This window comes from Elephantulus edwardii, unplaced genomic scaffold (genome assembly GCF_000299155.1).
Source record: "Elephantulus edwardii isolate Elephantulus edwardi_28Jun2011 unplaced genomic scaffold, EleEdw1.0 scaffold00005, whole genome shotgun sequence".
Classification (NCBI taxonomy): Eukaryota; Metazoa; Chordata; class Mammalia; order Macroscelidea; family Macroscelididae; genus Elephantulus; species Elephantulus edwardii.
The window spans coordinates 9,464,707-9,484,051 of NW_006399755.1; the positions used below are offsets into that span (position 1 = coordinate 9,464,707).

At 47.8% G+C, this 19,345-nt stretch overlaps 1 pseudogene; it reads right to left on the reverse strand.

The window, feature by feature from the left end:
• The window catches only part of LOC102865571, a 26,116-nt pseudogene extending 9,056 nt beyond the window's left edge, over positions 1-17,060 (reverse strand).
• Between the last annotated feature and the right edge of the window lie 2,285 nt (positions 17,061-19,345).

The window sequence follows — 19,345 nt, forward strand, 5'->3', positions numbered from 1 at the left end:
TGGTATCTCTATTTGCAACTTTTTGAGAAAGCACCATACCACCTTCCACAGTGGTTGCACCATCATTTCTTCTTTTGTCAATTTTGCTAAATTGCATTTATTATTTGTACCCTATATTTAAGTTGTTACAAATTTGAAATAAAATTGTTTATAATATTCCCTATTTATCATGCCTGTTTCTTACATAAATTTTAGAATCTGTTTGTCAGTTTTACCCTGTGGCATAGAGTGCTTCAAAATCAATTCCCCTATTTCCTAGGTACCCAGATAGAACACACACCTTAACCTCTCTCTTGATTGGATGTGTTCATGTGAGGGAAGTCTATCTGATGAAATGTGAGTGGAAGTGATGCATATCATTTCCATTATTGGCCATAAAAGTCTCTCATGCATCATCATTTAAGTTGCTTCTACTAGCTTGAGGCAGATGAACACAGTGACCTTGAAAACCATATGGTGAAAATGGAGCCATAAAAAGAGGAGAGAAAGAGAGAGACAAAGACAGAGAGAAGAAAGAGTGAGACATTATTCTGGGGAAGGTGGAAGGTCAGAGAAAGAGAGGAAGACCCTACACAAGATGAACTGACACAGTGACTGTAGCAACTCAAGCATATCAGGGACGGTGAAGATGGTTCAGGATAGAGCAAAGTTCAGATCTGTTGTTCATATAGTCGCTATGAGTCATGGTTGACTTGAGGCATCAACAACAAGTGAGCTAGAAATAAACACCTATAATGTTCTAGTCATGATATACTTTGGAGCTAATTTGATAAAGCAATTAACCTATATATCTAAGAACTCTATTTTTATTTATATTGGAATCCTTTTAGAAGACTTCTCTACTAGGGTGACCCTGCCTTGCACAAATGGGGAACCTGGGTGGGACTCAGTTCACTTTCTAACTGTGTACCATTAGACAGGGAATGTTTCCTCTCTGAGCTTGCCTGCCACCTTAAGCAGTCAAGATGAGCAGTAAGGCCTGCCTTCAGGCCTCTGACATTTGCCAAATGGAATTCCCAGAGGCTTAGTGGGTCATTAGAGGTCATTGCGTTCTTTCTTCACTTTCACTCTTTCTTGGTTCCTGGGCTATGTGAGGCACTCCTGGGAGAGAAAATGGGGCCCAAGACTCTAGCTAGGGGTTACTTCCAACCTAATGCACTGGGGATGCCATCTTCTGGAACAGAAATCTCCACAGATCCTTGGGTTAACTACTAGGAGTTAGATAGCTGAGCAAACTGCAGAAATAGGTCTTTGATTATTTGCTTTGGCAGCTCCTGAATGACCCGGAGCTGACCCTATGATCTTTCTTCAGCTGGGTTGGTTCTTGTTTCTTGCAGTCCAGAAGGAGTCACACAGAATCCTACAGAATTCTATCCTCTCCCAGTCTCTTGCTTGCCCCTCTCTGGATCTCTCCTGGCCCAGAGGACAGAGGTCGGACTCTTCAGCCTGCTTGCTGATCTCCTAAGACCCCTTGAGTTCTACCAGAACCTGTGTGGAAACTCCAAACTCATCAGGTCTAACCTTGCCTCTAAACCTTTGTTCAAGTCTTCTCTGCTCACCTGAAGACCACTTCTGCCCTCACCTGAAGAGAACAGTGTTTAATTTTCGAAGATAACACATGTTCTTCTCTCCTTGAGCTCCTTTAGGAAGATTCTCCTGGCTGCCCAATGACTTTTCCCTCCTCTGAGTTCTTGTGTGGACAGTGAACACCACACAGATGGGGAAGGGCTTCATTCATCTTGTGTGTCCATTCTCTGGGGAGACAATTTGTGCCAGAATTGTGTTGAAACACCACCTCAAGTCACCTAGGTGGCAAAGATGGTGAAATTTTGCCTCACATACTTTGGGCACGCTGTTAGGAGGGACCAATCCTTGGAAGAGGACATCATGCTTGGAAAGGTAGAGGGGTAAGTTAAAGAAAGGAAGACCCTCACCAAGATGGATTAACACCGTGACTGTAATAATGGGCTCAAATATATCTGAGTTGGTGAGGACAGCACAGGAAAGGGCAGGGTTTAGATCCATTGTTAGATCCACCATAACAAAACCAATAAAAAGTAAATTTTTTAGCATCTTGATCTATGGGTAAAGGCATTCAGCTGCTCACCAAAAGATCATGGTTTTAAATGTTCTGGTGGTGTGTTGTTCCACAGTGAGTTGTGTTTCTAACCCAAAGGTCACACCTCTCTGGCTTGAATCCACTAGCAACTTGGAGAGATAAAGATGATCAATCTCCTCTCATCCAAACTACAGCTTCAGAAACTCAAGGGAGGATCAGTTATGAATTCGCTCTGACAATGGGAATGGGTATGAGTTTTTTTAATTATAACCACTCTGTGGAAGAAAGTTGCCTCCATATATTCAGAAACCCTATGGGCAATTCTACTGTGTCTCATAGGGTCTCTAGGAGTCAGAATTTACTAGATCACAATGAACTTTTTAAAGCCTCAGTTCCTCATCTCTACAATGAGAGAATAGGAATGATACATTCCAGATGAATTGTCTGGTAGGAGTTGTACTTCTTGATCTACAGCCAATACTTATCAGCAAAGATTTGGTTGGGCTCACAGCCCAGAGCCTGGAGCCTGGCCTGGACGTTAATCAAGTAATCCCCTCTCCTGTCACAGAGCTTTACCGATCTTCTTAGTGAAATCTCCTTATCATCTTAATCTTCCTTAGTCCTCACTTTTTCCCAGGAAGGGAGGGACTATCCACCCCACTGTGGGGAGGTAAGGAGGCTTAGTCTTGGGTCTGGAATGGCCCTGGGTGAGCTTGGAGGGAACGGCTGCATTTGTGACATTTCCAGCCTGGTTTCCTTCCAGAGAAGCCAGAGTGAGAGGGGGTTCCCAAGCTGTGACCTTAAACTGTCTAGCTAAGAAATGTACTTAAGTGCTATCAAATCCCCTATGGACATGGTCTGGGCACTAGAGCTCTGGGGTCACACCATCAGGAAACGAAAGACTGCTTAAATGGGACCCACCATCCCAATGCCAGAGAGGAACATACTCTGGGTTCACGGGCTCACTTGCCTAATGTTACAGATTTAATTGTGTCCCATCAAAATTATATGCAACTGTTTTTAACTTGTATGCCCGTGATTAAGCATCCCTCTCTGTGTAATGCAGTATGTGTTCCATGGACAACTAAAGGTTAGTGGTTCGAATCTACCAGCTGCTCTGCTCTATAGAAGAAGATGGGGAGGTTCCTCCCATAAGGGTTAACAGACTCAGAAACCAAAGTAAAGTATCCATGAGCCAGAATTTTCATGAGTGTGGAGTTGTTTTTATTAAAAAACCTTTTCTCCAGAGTAGACAGAGCTCAATCTTTCTCCTACAACCAGCATCCTGCATTTGGACCTCTAGCCTCCTAATCTGTGAGAAAGTAAATTTCTCTGTGTTAAACGCTGCTTACATACATGCTTCTTCTGTTCTACCGCCACCAGATGACTACACCCTGGTGGCCAAGAGGTTAGAGTTCCTATGCTAATCTAAAGGTAGCACCTCTCTTGTGCAGTTCGAATCCGCCAGGGCTCCCCGGGAGGAGGATGGACAAACTCTTCCCACATGATTTGCTGCCTCCAAAAATCCATGGGAAGGTCAGCTATGAGTCATGTCTGACTCGATGGCAATAAGTTGAGTTGAACTGGAGTAACTAAGAGGGTGTTCCATTGACCGGGTCCATAAGAAGTTGAGCTGCTAGCCCAAAGGATAACCTCACTGGTGGCTCAAATCCACCCAAGTCTCCACAGGATAAAGATGGGAAATCTCATCCCATGAAATTTACAGCATCCCCAAAACTGGCTGGAAGGTCAGCTATAAGTTGATTCCAGTTCAATGGCAATGAGTTAGCAAAGGGAGTGAGAGAACAAAGACATTTGGTCAGAAGCTGAGGAGGCTTCCCTCTCAGAAAAGAAAGTACCCGAGGGCTGGACCTTGAGGGATGACTAAGAGAGTCCCACATGAAGGGAGAGAAGAGGATTCTGGATACTGAGGACTGAGTGATAGGGGTAGGCTGGCTTCATGGGTCCTTGGTCAAGAGGCAGTCAGACGATGGAGAAGGATCTGTGCTTAGTTTAGTGCTTTGTTATTTTTGTTTTAATAATTTTTGAACAATTTAAAAATAGTTTTTATTTGGTACCATATCTCAAAAGTAATGTAGCCTAACCTATCTTTGAGTGGGATGAGATGGGTGATTAGACTCATCCCACGGAGAAAGGGCATGATTAGGGGTCAGGATTTAACCTGACACTGTGATGCTGAACAAGTCTGTTTCCCTCCCAGAGTTTCTGTTTCCCCACATGAACAATGAGGAACAACTAGATCTGGAGAAATGTGAAGCTTTAAAGAGTGTGGGAGATATAAGGAAAAAAAATTCTGAGGGTGGGCCTTTTCCTGGCCCATTTTCTGTATCTATTCCATCTTTCTATCCATTCTGGACCCTCCTGGGAGCTAATCTGATTAAAGAATCCTGTAGAAGGGATCGTACCAGTGAGTTTCTTATTCTGTCCACAAGCACTGCATTTGCATTTGGGGGGGGGCAGCGAATGGGAGGGTGGTCTTTATTCCTTTGAGGAGCTGGCTGCCTTCCAAGAAGAATTTCAACGCTTTTTTGTCTCACATACTTTGGGTATGTCGTTAGAAGAAGCCAGTCTTTGGAAAAGGACATCAACTGTGAAAGGTGGAGGGTCATCAAGAAGAAGCTCAATGAGATGGAATGACACAGTGACTGTAACAATGGCCCAAGTACATCAGAGCTGAAGGAGACAGCCCAGGACAGGGCGAGGTTCAGAGCCATTGTTGCTATGAGTCATACTGGACTCCGTAGCACTTGAAGACAACAACACAGACTGATGGCTTACTAGCAAAATAGTTAGTTGCTTACCAAAAAATCAGGAGTTCAAATGCTTTCTCTGCAGGAGAAAGCCTTTGCAGTCTGCTTTCATAAGAGTTCAGCTTAGAAAACCCAGTGGAGGACTTCTGCTCTACTCTTCACCATGGGTCACCACGAATCGGAAGTGACTCGGTGACATCCAACAACAATGTAGTCCCCTGTCCTGCAGGTGATCCTTCCGCAGGAAAACAAACCTTCTGCGGTCATCTCCCCTTTCCTGGGAACAATGGACAGCCATGGCCTTCCACAGTTCTGAGCAGGCTCTAAGTGGATTTGCTACCCTTGTTTAATTCCTCCATGAGGCCCTGGGTTCCTATCTCACTTCATGGGGGTGTCACCACATCCACAGGCTTCACAGATTCTAGAGCAGCCCCCTATTGTTGCTGTGGACTGCCAAAAGAATGAATAGATATGCGTTGCTGCCAGAGTGCTCCTTAGAGGCAAGGATGGCAAAGCTCCGTCTCACATATCTTGGGCATGCTGACAGAGGACATCAGGTGGAGGGCCAGTGAGCTAGAGGAAGGTCCTCAATGAGAAGAACTGACACAGTGACTGCAGCAGTGGGCTCAAGTGTATCAGAGATGATGAGGATGGCACAGGACAGGACAGGGTTCAGATCTGTTGTTCACAGGGTCACTCTGGGTCATACTCGACTCGACAGCACCTAACAAGGATCACACAAGGAGCCCCCTAGCAATCCTGAAGAACTGGGGGAAGCTGAGTATATTTGATGAGTACCCCTACAGAAGTCACCTAGGGTCTAGCCTCTATATTCAGTCAGTGACCTCTAAGACTGGGTTGGTCTCCATGGAAGTTAGAGGGTGAGCAACCTCCAAGAGTGCCAAGAGCCTGGGGGTACCTGCAGAAAGCTGGGCTCTGGGGGATCTAAGCTCCAAACCGACATCTCTGATCAGATTTTGGGTTTGGTTTTTAAACATTATGCCTAAACCAGTCCCCAAATGGAAAACTTCATTCTTCCACAAACCTGCTCTCCATCTGTGTTATCCACCTCCTACTCCATCCACCAGCACCCGAGCACAGCATCATTTGTGCCACCAGAGCTCCTTACTGATGGAGTCTAAGGTGTTATGTCCCCACAGATGCAATAGGTAAGCATTTGGCTGCGAACTGAAAGGATGACACTTCAAATTCATAAGCTGCTCCAGGGGAGACCGATATGACAGTGCTTCAGTAAAGGTTTGGAAACCCTGTGGGCAGGCCCACCCTATCCAGCAGTGTCGCTGTGACTTGTAATCTACCCATTGGCAATAGTTTGATTTTCTATTTCTCCATCTCTTTGTCAGCTCTGGTGGCCTAGTCCATAGGGGATTGTGCTGCTAACTCAAAGGCCAGGCCTGTTGGTGGTTTAAAGCCCCCAGTGGCTCTAAGGGGAAAGATGGGCAATTGACAACCTCCAAAAACCCACTAGGGGGTCAGTTATAAGTCAGTCCCATCTCAATGGCACAGCAAGGGAGCCTTGATGGTGTAGTGATTAAAGAATTTGACTGTTAACCTAAAGGTTGGTGATTTGACTCCTTTAGCTACTTTGTGGGAGAAAGTTGAGGATCTGCGTAGGTACAGATTTACGGTCTTAGAAACTGGGTGGTTCTACTCTGTCTGACTGTCCCTTTGAGTTGGAATCAATTTGAAGGCAGTGAGTTTTTTTTTTTTTGTTTTGGTCAATGTTAGGCTGAAAATCCTTCACCTCTCACTTCACATTTCTTAAGTATAGTTTCTGCATAGTAACTTTCTCCCAAAGAGCTCAGTATGGAAGGGGGGGGCGGGGTAATTTCACTTGTTACAGTGGGGCTCCTGACAATCAGGACCTCAGCCAGCAGTCATCTTGCTTTCTGACCCTCCCACCACCTGTCCAGCCCTCCAGCCTGTGGGGACACCCATCACCCAGTCCTCAGAACATTGTTCTCAGAACAGGGTCAGAGGGCTCTGCATCCAGATCTTGGCCTAAGCTCTTTCTTCCCCCTCAAGACTCCCACCATCAGGCCTGGAAGACCTTCCTTTTCCTTATCTTGCCTTTTAAAGGGATACACAGCAGCCCAGATGTCTTAGTATCTAGTTACTTCTTCTTGAACACTTTCTGATTGGCCCTGCTTTCCCCTTCTTCCCAAGGGACTTGGCTTAAACTCATAGCTGAGTTGCGTTGGGTAGCATATACATCTGTCTGTCATAAGTCAAGAAAGTTCTAGGATGGCAGACAGTTGCTTCAAAGTAGTTGTGATAATGACTCGATTTTGTAGCCTGTCACATCCTTTTTATCTAAGTTTCAGTTTTCCTATCTGCAAAACGGAGATGATATCCTCTCCCTTGCCCTACCTTCCAACACATTGCCAGGCACAAAACAGATGCTCAGTAAAAGCTGTCTCACAATCCTTCACCTGTACTCAGCTCTCTAGCCCCCTAGAGGGCCTAGTCCAAGCTTCTCTCGTGTAAATTTTCCCCACACTTTCTAGCTCTCAGTTTCTCTTCTGTTCAATGGGCTGTCATCACAATCACATGAAACTGGTTATTACGAGGATTTCTGGGGCTGGCCAGAGGAAGCTTTGTGGGAGTGTCTCCTCATTTTCACCTTTCTACCTGGAAGCCAGTAGATAGATTCTCCTATGTGGCTGCAGCCCTGGGCATTGTTTTCAAAGCAGCAGTAACAGCAGCAGCTTTTTACCTCAGGGGCAATTGCTGGGTGCTGGCAGGGGTGGGATGCAGTCCGAGGTCATGGCCTGTCCCTTGGTTGGGAAGGAGGCCAGGCTGCTCCTATTTGTGGATAATCTACTCCTATGTCCCTCCTACTGCCCTCCTTCTCCCCTCTTCTAAAACAGTCACATTCACAGCCTCCCACAGCCCACGTCCTTGGCTTTAGCCTCCTCTAGGTCCACCGTAAGGAAGCACACGGAACTCACCAGGCAGGGAAGCTGGGGCATCACAGTGTTCTATGGCCTGGGCAAGTCTCCAGTGTCTGGGTTTTAGGGAATGTGTATGTAGGAAGCTTAGAAAGAAGCTCTCTACTTTCGCCCCATCCCCACTCCCGCTGCTACAGGGTGCTGCTCCAGTTCTGAAGTCTTAGCCACTGTCAGCCACTCTTGGATGTGTGTTTGGTCAAGTCATTCTCCTCTGTTTTCATCTTTAAAAGTAACATAAATTAAATCAGTAAATCTTTTAGGGCAGCAGAGCCTCCAAAAAGCATCTATGTGGGTTCTCCATTATTAGTTTCCCCATGTTCATGTTCTTTGTGTTAGTAGGGCAAGTATCACGTACAGCACTGCAACCGCGGTCTAGAAAGGGGTCACAGCTTCCCAAGAAGCCTCCCTCCTAACAGGCACCTTACAGCTCTCCACTTGAGAGCTCACATAGATCTTGAGTCTACCTGCCTCTAGTGCGTTGCTCCATGCTACCTCCCAAACAGAAACTCTTCAAGGACCCTGTGAACAGACTCTAGGAACTGGATACCTGCTTTTTGAGCTTTTAGAAAGAAACCCAAGGTGACCTTTTGATGACTGAGAATCCCTCACTTGCTTCCATTACTCCTGCCTAAGGTCTTCTGGGCTCCAGCCACCCTTACAGCCACCAGATCACCCCATCAAGAGTAAATGTTGGTAGAGGAATGTAGTTGCTACTGAAGGGTACAGAGTTGTACAGATGCTGTCCGAGACATTTCTATTTCCCTACCAATATCCCTCCCTTCTTGTCCCTCTTTCAAGCAGGCTTCCCTTTTCCTGGCTCTGTGGAAGTTTGTGGTAGGGCCTAAACCTGCTAAGACACTTCCCTACATGGCTTAGATTTCAGAACTTCGCTGGTGAAGTTCTGCATGGTGCTAGGAAAGACTTACTTGAAGGGGTGCCTCTGAGGAATATTTGGAGAGAAAAAGAAAGAGAAATCTCCCCAGAAGAGGTAGAACACAGCCTTCACTGAGGCAGGAGGACATCTGAGCCCTCCATCAGTGGAGATCTAGGACCCGAGAATCACAGACAGGAGTGATCACATGGTTCTAGCTCCCCCAGAGACCGCAGGGCCCATGTGGTCTGAGGCCTCAGAACCACCAGGTCTGCCAGCACTGTGGGTGTAGTGAGTCTGAGTCAAGGGTATGGACCTCCCTTCAACAGTACCCTAAGCCTGTCATGGCCCTCAGAGATGAGATTAACTTGACTCTTGGCCAAATAGAAAAGCACTACTCACGTACCTGAATGCCCTTGACCTTTTCATGGAGGGTCACTGTCACAGACTTTATCTTCCCTCCCCACACTCATCCATCTGAGAAGGCTGTGCTACCAGGGAAGGCAGGTGATTGCCTAAAGCCCCCCCCCCCCCCCCGCCTGAGACCTCTGTCCCCAGTCACATGGGAGGATTGCTGGCATCCCACAGGACAACTGGGTCCCAGCCATGCCAACACCAGGCTGTGCAGGCCTAGCATTTATTTCTGCTCCTAATTCCGATGCCATCCTTCAGGAAACTGTCATATCTCTAATTGGAATTCCCTGTACCCCACTCCTCTCCTCAGTTCACCCCAAAGAATAATTCTACCCTCATTCTACCCTACCCCTTCTTCCACTGATGCCATAGAGGTTTCTGCATTGCTCTGCCTCCGTCCCCACAGAAACTGTCCCCCACATTATGACAGTCAATCTGGCCTGTGTGGCACAAGTGAGGTGGTTAGCGTCTGCTGAAGGGTCTCTGCCAAGGACTCAGGCTTGTAATCCAGGGCTCACTTTCCCCTCTGACACCCTCCTTCACTCGCATTTCTATGAGCAGGAGAGCAAGGGGACATACCTAACATGCCTCCTTCTCCCCCCAGCCCCACTGTGTCAGAACCCAGCTCACTGGAGGCCCCTCCTCTAACCCAGGGGGTCACTAAACCAAAGGCAGAGGTGTGGGAAGAAGCAGTCAACAGGCTCAGGGGCCCCAAACCTCCCTTCCAGCCTCAGACACGGTTATCAGCCTGGAGTTTCATCCTGGCCTCTCGGAAAGTCGCTTAAATAATTTATTTGGACGTTATCACAAACCCGCTCCTGGCGCGGTGGGAAGCACCAGTGAAGGGAGCTGCGGTTGGAATGACAAGCAGCTTGGGCTGCGCACCTGGGCGCTGGAGCAGGATGGCAGCGTGGAAGAGTGCGGAGCACAGGAATGCAGCAGGAAGCAGGGGTCTCTGATCTCAGGGCTTACCCGTCAGCTCTCCTGAGGCAGATGATTGCAAAGTGGGCAAAGACACACAGGTTCTGTCCCTCTCTTGACGAGCAATAAGACAAAGTCTCTGTGGACCAGACACTGTTCTGTCTCACTCCATGCTCCCCAAACATGGCTGGCTCTGAGCTAGCAGAGACTTCTGCCTCCTCTCCCCTTCCTTCCTACCTTTCCTTCTTCCCTCTTTCTTTCTCTTTCTTCCTTCAGTAACACCAGGCATCGCTCTGGACATCTGAGGTGCAGCAGTGAACGAGTGCCTGGTTTTACAGAACTTTAAAGATCCAATTGGTCCCCAGACAAATCTAAATAAGGTAACTTGGAAAAAACAAAGCAGGGTTTCCTTTGTGACCAGACACGCTGGGGAAGAGAGGTGAGCAAAGACTGAAATGCAGGGGCAGCGCTTGGAAGGGCTTCAGACGAGAGAACAACTAACTGGTGTTAATCTAGAAACAGAAAGGTGTAGGGGAGGAAGGTTTGGGTCGATTATTTAGAGCCTAAAATGTTAAAAGGTAAAAATATCACTTTGAAGATTGAAGTGTGCCTGACCCAAGACATGGCATTTTCAGTCACCTCACATGCATGCAACGGTTGGGCAGAGAATAAACGAATAAAGAAAGACCAAAGAAGAATCGATGTCTTTGAACTGCAGTGTTGGGGAAGCATGTGAAATATACCACGGACTGCCAGAGGAATGAGCAAATCTGTCTTTGAAGCAATGCAGTCAGAAGTCTCTTTACAAGTGAGGATGACAAGACTTCGTCTCATTTGTGTGGACACGTTATCAGGAGAGATCAGTCATCGCGCTTGATAAACGATCAATGAAAAAAAGGATGGCCCTCACTGAGATGGATTTACGCAGAGGTTGCAACAGCACACTCAAACATAGCAATAAACGTGAGCATGGCCCAGGGCCGGTCAGCATTTCATTTTGTTTGTTGCACCACAGGGTCACTGTGGGTTGGAGCTGACTCCATGGCACCTAACAACAACATGGCTTGGGAAGGTGTTTGTTTTGATTCTATTCGAAGTGTGACGTGAAGTCACTGGGGAATTTAACATAGAGGCATAATCTGCACCCGTGAGCATTTTTGTTGAGTGAATAAACATTTGGGTGCATGAATGAATTAAGTGACGTGGCATTACTGATGTTACTGCCGTGGTGACAGGGAGCTCTAGGGACCTGGTTAGTAGGAAGCTGCTGCACTGTCCACCCAAAGGCAGTTGGAATCCAGCAGTGGCTCTAAGGGAGAAAGAGGGGCAATTTACTCCTGTTTGATTAACAGCCCAAGAAATCCAATGAAGGGTTGGTTAAGATTTTGTCCTGATTCGATGGCAATGAGGTTTTCCTGGTTTTGGTTTTATAAAGATCACGGTGACATTCTTTGACCGTCTCTTGGTTGTTTTCGCAGCCTGCACTTCCGGAAGTGGTAGCAGTTATTCTTAAGTGAGATGGTGTCACAGAGAGAGCTGGGAGAGGATGGAGACCAGGTTGCATCTTTGCAGACATGTCCAGTTGCAGAGATCAGCAGTCATGCTGTAAAGGTTGAGAAGGGGGTGACCCATAGGCAAACAAGTGAGGCACGGCCCCTTTCAGAAACCTGGCCCCTGTGTGGGGCAACTCTTTACTTTTTGCTGAAGTCTGACACATGATTATTCCAAATGGTCTAATTTTGGGGTGCCAGCTCTATAACTCAATCCATACAGGCAAAAGTGCCCTGCCCATTTCCACCCTCTGCATTATATTACTTTCCAGTCCTGTTATATTATCTCTCCAGATCTTTTAGGCCCTTACCATCCAGGTCTTGAAACCCCCAACCAGGTGAAAGGTTGAAAATAGGGGAGTTTGGTGCAAATGGAGGTCATTCCTGCCAGAGGGAGAGTGAGACAGAGTCAAGGCACTGAGAGTCTCTTTCCTTGGGGCTTAGTAGAGAGACCCAGGCAGCCTGAGAAGTGGGGCAGAGCCAGGACATCCGCATCCTGTCCTAGGTGCTTAAGATCTGCGGACAGTCTCTTAACTTCTTAGCTGCGTCTCTGAGCCTTTATTTCCTCATCTGTGAAATGGGAATAATGATCATACCGCCTTCACAGAATTGAGATGTTGTTAATGTTTTATACTGTCAAGTCAGAACCAACTCAGAGCTGACCCTCCAGGGGGTTTTCAGAGGTAACAGATCACACAGGAGGAGATTGTCCATCCTCCTGCAGGGCAGCTGGTGGATTCAAACCACAACATGCCTTTGGACTGCAGCTCAGGTTCTTACCACTAGGCCACCAGAACTCTGTCACAGAATTGAGAGAATAATAAAAAAAACCCAAAACCACTGCCATTGAATCTGATTCAGAGTAACCTTCTGTCAGTTTTCAGAAACTATGCATTTGATGGGAGGACACTGCCCATCTTTCTCCTGCAGAGCTGCTTATGGAGTCAAACTGCCTGAGACAAACAGCCTTTGTGTTAGCAGTGCAACAATCCCTTAAAAAATGCTTCTCTAAGGGAGCTCTGGTGGCGTAGTGGCAAGAAGCTGCACTGCAATCCCAGAGGTACACGGTTCAAATCCACCAGATGCTCTGCCGGAGAAGGAGGGACAATCTCCTCCTGTACCAGTCAGATCTGATTTGACGGTACACACACACACACACACACACACACACACACACACACACACACACAAATGAGGGAAAAAAAAGCTTCACTAAGGGAGCTCTAGTGGCCTGGTGGCAAGAAGCTGTGCTGCAATCCCGAATGAGCATACAGTTCGAATCCACCAGATGCTCTGCTGGAGAAGGAGGGGAAATCTGTGCCAGTCGAATCCAATTTGATGGTACATAACAGGGGGGGAAATGTTTTGCTGTGTACAGGACATTGTTCTAAGTATTTAACATCTGCAGAGTACGTAGTATGGACTCTGCGCTTATTAAGTGGTGAGTGAGTGAATTGCCCTGGTTTATGAGGAAAGCCATCTGCTCACAGACCCACAGAACCTACTGTGTGCCAGCCCTCGGACTGTTGCGGACCCCTTCATGTGGGTGTCTTCCCCTCCCGTCCAGATGGCAAGCTGCTGCTTCAGGCAGTCAGATGTGGCTCCCGAGACTGCTCTATTACATGCCACTATTGTTTTAAGCTGTCCTCCCCACAGTGATTAGCTCTCCACAGACGATTGACCACGTCCTCTGGCCAAAGCCGGCCTCCTGCACACCACCCTGGGTACTGCAAAAGGGAAGGATGGTTTAATTTGCTTGGAATACGGCTCACTGACGGCCCAGCACACACACTGATGAAATATTTAGGCCTCTGGAGCCCCGCCTGCAATATTAATGTGGGGGCTGGAGGCTTTGGCTGCAACGAAGCCGACAGCGGGGGCTTTAATAATAAACGAGAGCCTGGTCTGGAGAAACGTGAGCTGCTCTGGGCACAGGTAGGATAGAGACACCGCGAGCGAACACCTGAGACAGGCCCCACATGAGCGCACACGCTTGGAACCTTTCAGTGTGTGAAGACATGAGCATGGCTTCGGATTACAGATGTCAAACTTTTGAAAAGTTTGTACAACTTAACTCTGGGGGAGGGGGATCCTTTCTAGACAGAAAGAATGAAGAAAATCGTCAGGGATGGGGGAAAATAATTATGTTGAAGGATAGTTTTTGGCTTGTTGTTTATCATCCTGGGTAAAGCACAGGTTCAGCTAAAGAGAAGCTGCCCCTCAACGAGATGGACTGACGTGGCCACTGCAGCAGTGGGCGTCCTCACAGCAGAGACCGTGAGGCTGGTGGCGGATCGGCCTGGCTTTGTTCTGTTGTATGAAGGATTGCTGTAAGTAAGAGCCGACTGGATGGCATCTACACAGTTCATGGTATCTATTACACAGATCTCAGCAAAAGAAACGGGAAGGAACTGGCCCAAAATATTAATTAATGATGAGCAGGGTTTAGGTGACAAGATGAGGGTCTTTGAGAGGCACAAACAGTTAAATGCTTGACTGATTGCCAGGTGGGATTGGGATCTAACCAGCGATGCCTCTGAAGAAAGGACTGGTGATCCGCTTCTGAAAGAGCACAGCCGTGGAAAACCGCGTGGCGCATGTGCTAACCTTGAAGCACAGGGGATCCCTGTCAGTCACAATCAACTCCACAGAAGCTGATAAAACTGTAAGGAGTTTCTGTGTACTCATTTCGCTTCTGTTCTCTTTATGTTTTATAATGTGGAGAGTTTCTTATGAGAAGAGAATGTCTTAATGACCTTTATTTTACTCAGTAAAAAAAAAAAAAAAAAGATGCTTCATGCCTGCAATGTGCGAAGCACCATTCTAGGCTTGCCGACCCATCAGAGAGAAAACAGACAAAAGTCCCCGCCTCTGTTGAATTTAAGCCGGGGGGCAGTGAACAGTGTTTTGTCAAGTTGACTCTGAATAGCAGCAACCCTTGCACAAACAAATCAAATACAAACAAGTCAAAACCTTGCTCAGCCCCGCGTCCTCCTCACAATGCTCACGCTCCTTCCTTGTCGCAGTCCATGAGCAGATCCATTGCACCGAGGACCTTTCTCTCCTCTGAACTTGCACATTTCTAAAAATGATGCCCCCTTTCTAAGGGCTGCTCCCTCCTGATAACATGCCCCAAAGTACACGAGACGAAGTTCCACCGTCCTTGCCTCTGAGGAGCGATTTGGCTGCACTTCCTCCAAAAGAAGCAATAGACACAGTGTATGAGAAACACATTTATGTCGCTATAGAAAAGCACAGGCGCAAATAAAGCAAAAAAGGAGATCAGGATAAGGAGACTGGGTGTGCGGCTGGAGGAAGCAGTCTGCAGTACATATTAGGTTGGTGGTTGACCAGGAGGTCTGTGACAAGGGAAGAGAAGCGGGCAGAGGACTTAGAGAAAGGCCAGGGTCAGCCCAGGGCAGGACTGAGGGCTGCAGTGAGGACTTGAGTTGTGTCTCTGAGAGATCTGGGAGCCACACAGGGTTCTGAGCCCAGAAGGAAGAGATCTGACTTGATGTGAACAGGTTCGCTGGGGCCTCTGAGCTGAGAGGAGACTGCAGAGGACACAGGCAGAAGCAGGGTGACTGGATCGGGGGTGAGAGCATAAGATGGGTCTACTGTGAGGATCCAGCCCAGGCAGCAGCAGGCCTGGGGCCTGGTGTGAGGTGCAGTGAGATGCTGGAATTTGAAGATGGAACCCACAGGGTCTCTGATGGATTGGTTGTAGTGAGAGAGACAATGATGAGTCTAGGGTAATCCTAAAGTTTCTGAGCAGCTTGACAAAAAAAACTATGGCTGCAGATGGGCTAAGAGAAGAGGAGGGCAATGAGCACATTTGAAAATACATCAGGGCACAGGAGAAAGCGTTTGATGTGCGAGGCTCTTGGGGCAGAGAGGAGCCAGGGAGGAGGGGGCTCTGTGGATCTGAGGTGAGGGGAGCCAGGGCCCTGGTGAATAATGGAGGAGGCTGAGCCTTTGAAGATGAGAAGCTGCCACAGTCAGGGGCTGCTCTGGGACTCCCAGGGGACACTCCAGGAAGGCCTGTGTTCCAGCAGGAATAGGACCGGGACTATTCTAGAGGCTCACTTTGTGGCTTCTACCCAGGCAGGGCTTCCCAGCCCAGCTTCCCTGCCAGATGGCCCCTCAGCATGTGCCCTCGCACCTCCAGGGAGGAGGTGAAGGGTTCTCAGCACCCCCAGGCAGCCTGTCCTCCCTGAGTGGTCTGAGAAGTCAAGATACTCTCTGGCTCCAAATCCCCGCAACACACTCTCCCTTGGAGCCTAACTAGACTTCCCTGAGCTGAAAGCCTGATTGAATCTTTTATTTTGTTGTTAACTTGAGGCTTACCCTACACTCCTAGTCCCCACCATTCTTCAGTTCCCTCCTCCCTAATCTATTATCCACATCTCTAAAAGCTTGACTGCCCACCCACGCTTCAGACAGAGGGGATCTGAATATTGGCTGTGCCATTTCCTAGACTTGTGACCTGGACACAAACCCTATCCTCTGAGTCTGTTTCTTTCTCTGCATAATGAGAGTAGTGTTACCTCGTCGTAGTGGGTGCTGTGAGATCATGTAACATCTGTCTCTAAAAGCACCCAACACCCTCCTGGCAGTCAGTCCCTGGCCATTGAGATGGGACTTGTCCCTTCTGCTTCCCCTTCTTTATGGTAGAGGACCAGACTTCTCTGTGACATCCCCTGACTCCTGTCCCAGCCCTTCCTCCCTCCTCTCAGTGACTATACTCATTAACCCTGCCCTCAAGCAAGGATAGAGAGCTCTGGTAGCCGAGAGGTAAGGAACTGCACTGTCAACCCAAAGGTAAAAGGTTTAAATCTACTGGCTGCTCCACAGGAGAAAGATGAATCCTCTCTACTCCTGTGTGATTAACTACCTCTGAAAATCTGCTGGTGTGTCAGCTGCCGTGAGTTGATCCCAACTCAATGGTACACAACAACAAGCAGCGACAGGAAGGGATCTGTGAGGAGGAAGAGAAAAGTACCCTGACCAGAAGCAGCCCAGTCTTCTCCTGAACCTTTCATCCTGCACAAGCAAAAGGGAAGCAATAAAGGCTTAAGATAAAGGAATGACTCTCTAATGGTGGAATCTGTGGCAAAGGTTCCTACAAAGGAAAGAATGTTTTTTAAATAGCATTCCTGGCAAAAGAAATAGGCTTTGTTGATTGTAGAATGCTGTACATGGGTGTGCATTGTTGTAAATGTTATGACGTTTGTTTGTTCAATCCTTGGGACAATATAGTGAAGAGGGAGGAACCACTGTACTCATTTTAGAGGAAGAAGCAAAGTCTCAGAAGTAAGAATTTGCTTGAGGCCGTGGATTAGCAGCAGGCAGTTTGGCCCGCCCCACCCGGGCCACTCTCAACCCGGCTGGAGCCCCACCTGGGTTCACTTTGAGGCCTACAGGGCTGGTGGGTTTTCCCCAGTCGAGTGCCATGGTGCTGAGGGGCCTCAGAGCCACTGAGCCACCGCTGCTGCTGCACATTCTCACGCCAGGCACCCCGTCTGCCTGTGCAGAATAAAGATTGTACCTTACAACTGTCACTCATCACTAGACAGTGGCTCCCGCTGGAGTACTGCCTGCCTAAGTTCACGAAAAGCAATTTACTAAGTGCCAAGTGACCTGGAGAGATAGGAGGGCTCCACCCTGTGCTGAAACGTCATGGTGGAGCAGGGCAATTCACAGCCTTTGATTAAAGCGGGGAGGGAGCGGTGCCTGCAAACTGGGCTGAGCAGAGAATCCCAACCAAACCCTGAGCAGAGCTGGAGATGTCAGAGAGCCCAGGAGCTTCACCCTCCTCACACGTGGCCGGGTGGTCCTCCTGCAGATGTCCCAACTTTAAAGGCTGCATCTCAGCTGTACTCCTGTACCTCCCCAGGTCATCTCCACCCTTCAAGGAGCACAGTGTGCTGCTGCCCAGCTCCAGGGGAGGTAGACTGGCCTGGCTGTGAGTACCAAGCCAAGGGTCTGGGACTAGATACACCCAAACAAGCAAAGAGCAGGGGCCTGAAGTGGAATTGACAGAATCTGTACAGCGTCCTAGATATCTGGATAGATTTAGAGAAATTATCTAAATAAATGCGGTGTTGCTGTTGTTGTTATGTGCAGTCGAGTCATTTGAGAATTATAGCGACCCTCTGTACAATATAACACTCTTGGCACCAGCAGCCAGGAAATTAAAAAAGTATTGCAATGGGAAAGTCTGCTGTTAGGGACCTCTCTAAAGTACTCAAGAGCAACAGTGTGTCTCTGGAGACAAAGGTGCATCTGATACAGGCCATGGGCTTTGTAATCACTTGTTATGCATCAGAGAGTTGGACAATCACCAGGGAGGACAGAAGGAGAATTGATGCTTTTGAGCTGTGGTGCTGGAGAAGAGTATTTGAATGTACCATGGACTGCCAAGAAAACAAACAGATTCATCCAGGAGAGGGCTAAACCAGGCTACTCCTTGGAGGCAAGGATTCTGGGGCTTCGTCTGACATACTTTGGACATGTTGTAAGGAGGGACAGGTCCTTGGAGAGGGACATCATGCTTGGAAGGGTAGAGGGACAGCGCAGGAGGGGAAGACCCTCTATGAGTCTCTATTCAGTGACTGGGGTATTCGGGATGGGTGTGTCAGAGGCAGTGCGATTGGCACAGGATAGAGCAGGGTTTAGGGCTGTTGTACATAGGGTCGCTATGAGTCACAAGCGACTCGACAGCACATAACAACAACAACAACAACAACATGTACAATAGCCCTGAAACCTGCTCTATCCTGTGCTAACCTTATTGTCTCTGACACGTCTTCTTTCATCACTCCAGTCACTGCCTGAGTCAATCCATCTCATTGAGGCTCTTCCTCTCTTGTGCTATCTCTCCACCTTTCCAAGCATGATGTCTCTCTCTAAGGACTCTTTGCAACATGACCAAAGTATGTCAGATGAAGCTTCAGAATCCTTGCCTCCAAGCAGCAGCCTGGCTTCACCCTCTCCAGGACAAACTTGTTTGTTCTCCTGGCAGTCCTCGGTATATTCAATATTCTCCAGCACCACAGCTCAAAGGCATCCATTCTCTTTCTATCACCCCTAGTCATTTTCCATCTTTCTGATGTATAGCAAGTGATTATGAAGACTATGGCCTGGATCTGGGGCACCTTGGTCTCCAAACTGACATCGTTACTCTTCAGTTCTTGGAGAGGTCTCTGACAGCAAATTTTGCCAATGTAATTAATCTTTTGATTTTTTTGGCTGCTGGTACCAAGACTGTTGATTGTGGAGCCAGGACAACTAAATCTCTTAACAATCTCAATCTCTTCATCATCTATCACGATGCTTCCAATTGGCCCAGTGGTGAGAATCTTTGTTTTCTTGATATTGAGCTTCAATCGATATTGAAGGCTGTAGTCCTTGACTTTCTGTAGTAAGTGCTTCAAGTCCTCATTTTCAGCAAGCAGGGTTGTATTCTCTGTATAATGCAGATTGTTGATGAGTCTCCCTCCAATCCTGATGCCACATTCCTCCTCATAGAGCCCAGCCTCCCAGATGATCTGTTCTGCACACAGATTGAAAAGGTATGGTGATAGGACACATCCCGGCGTACACCCTTCCCAATTTTGAATCATGCAGTGTTTCCTTGCTCTGTTCTGATGACTGCTTCCTGGTCCAAGTGTGTTTGTTGTTGTTATGTGCCGTTGAGTCGTTTGCGACTCATAGCGACCCTATGTACAACAGCCCTAAACCCTGCTCTATCCTGTGCCAATCGCACTGCCTCTGACACACCCATC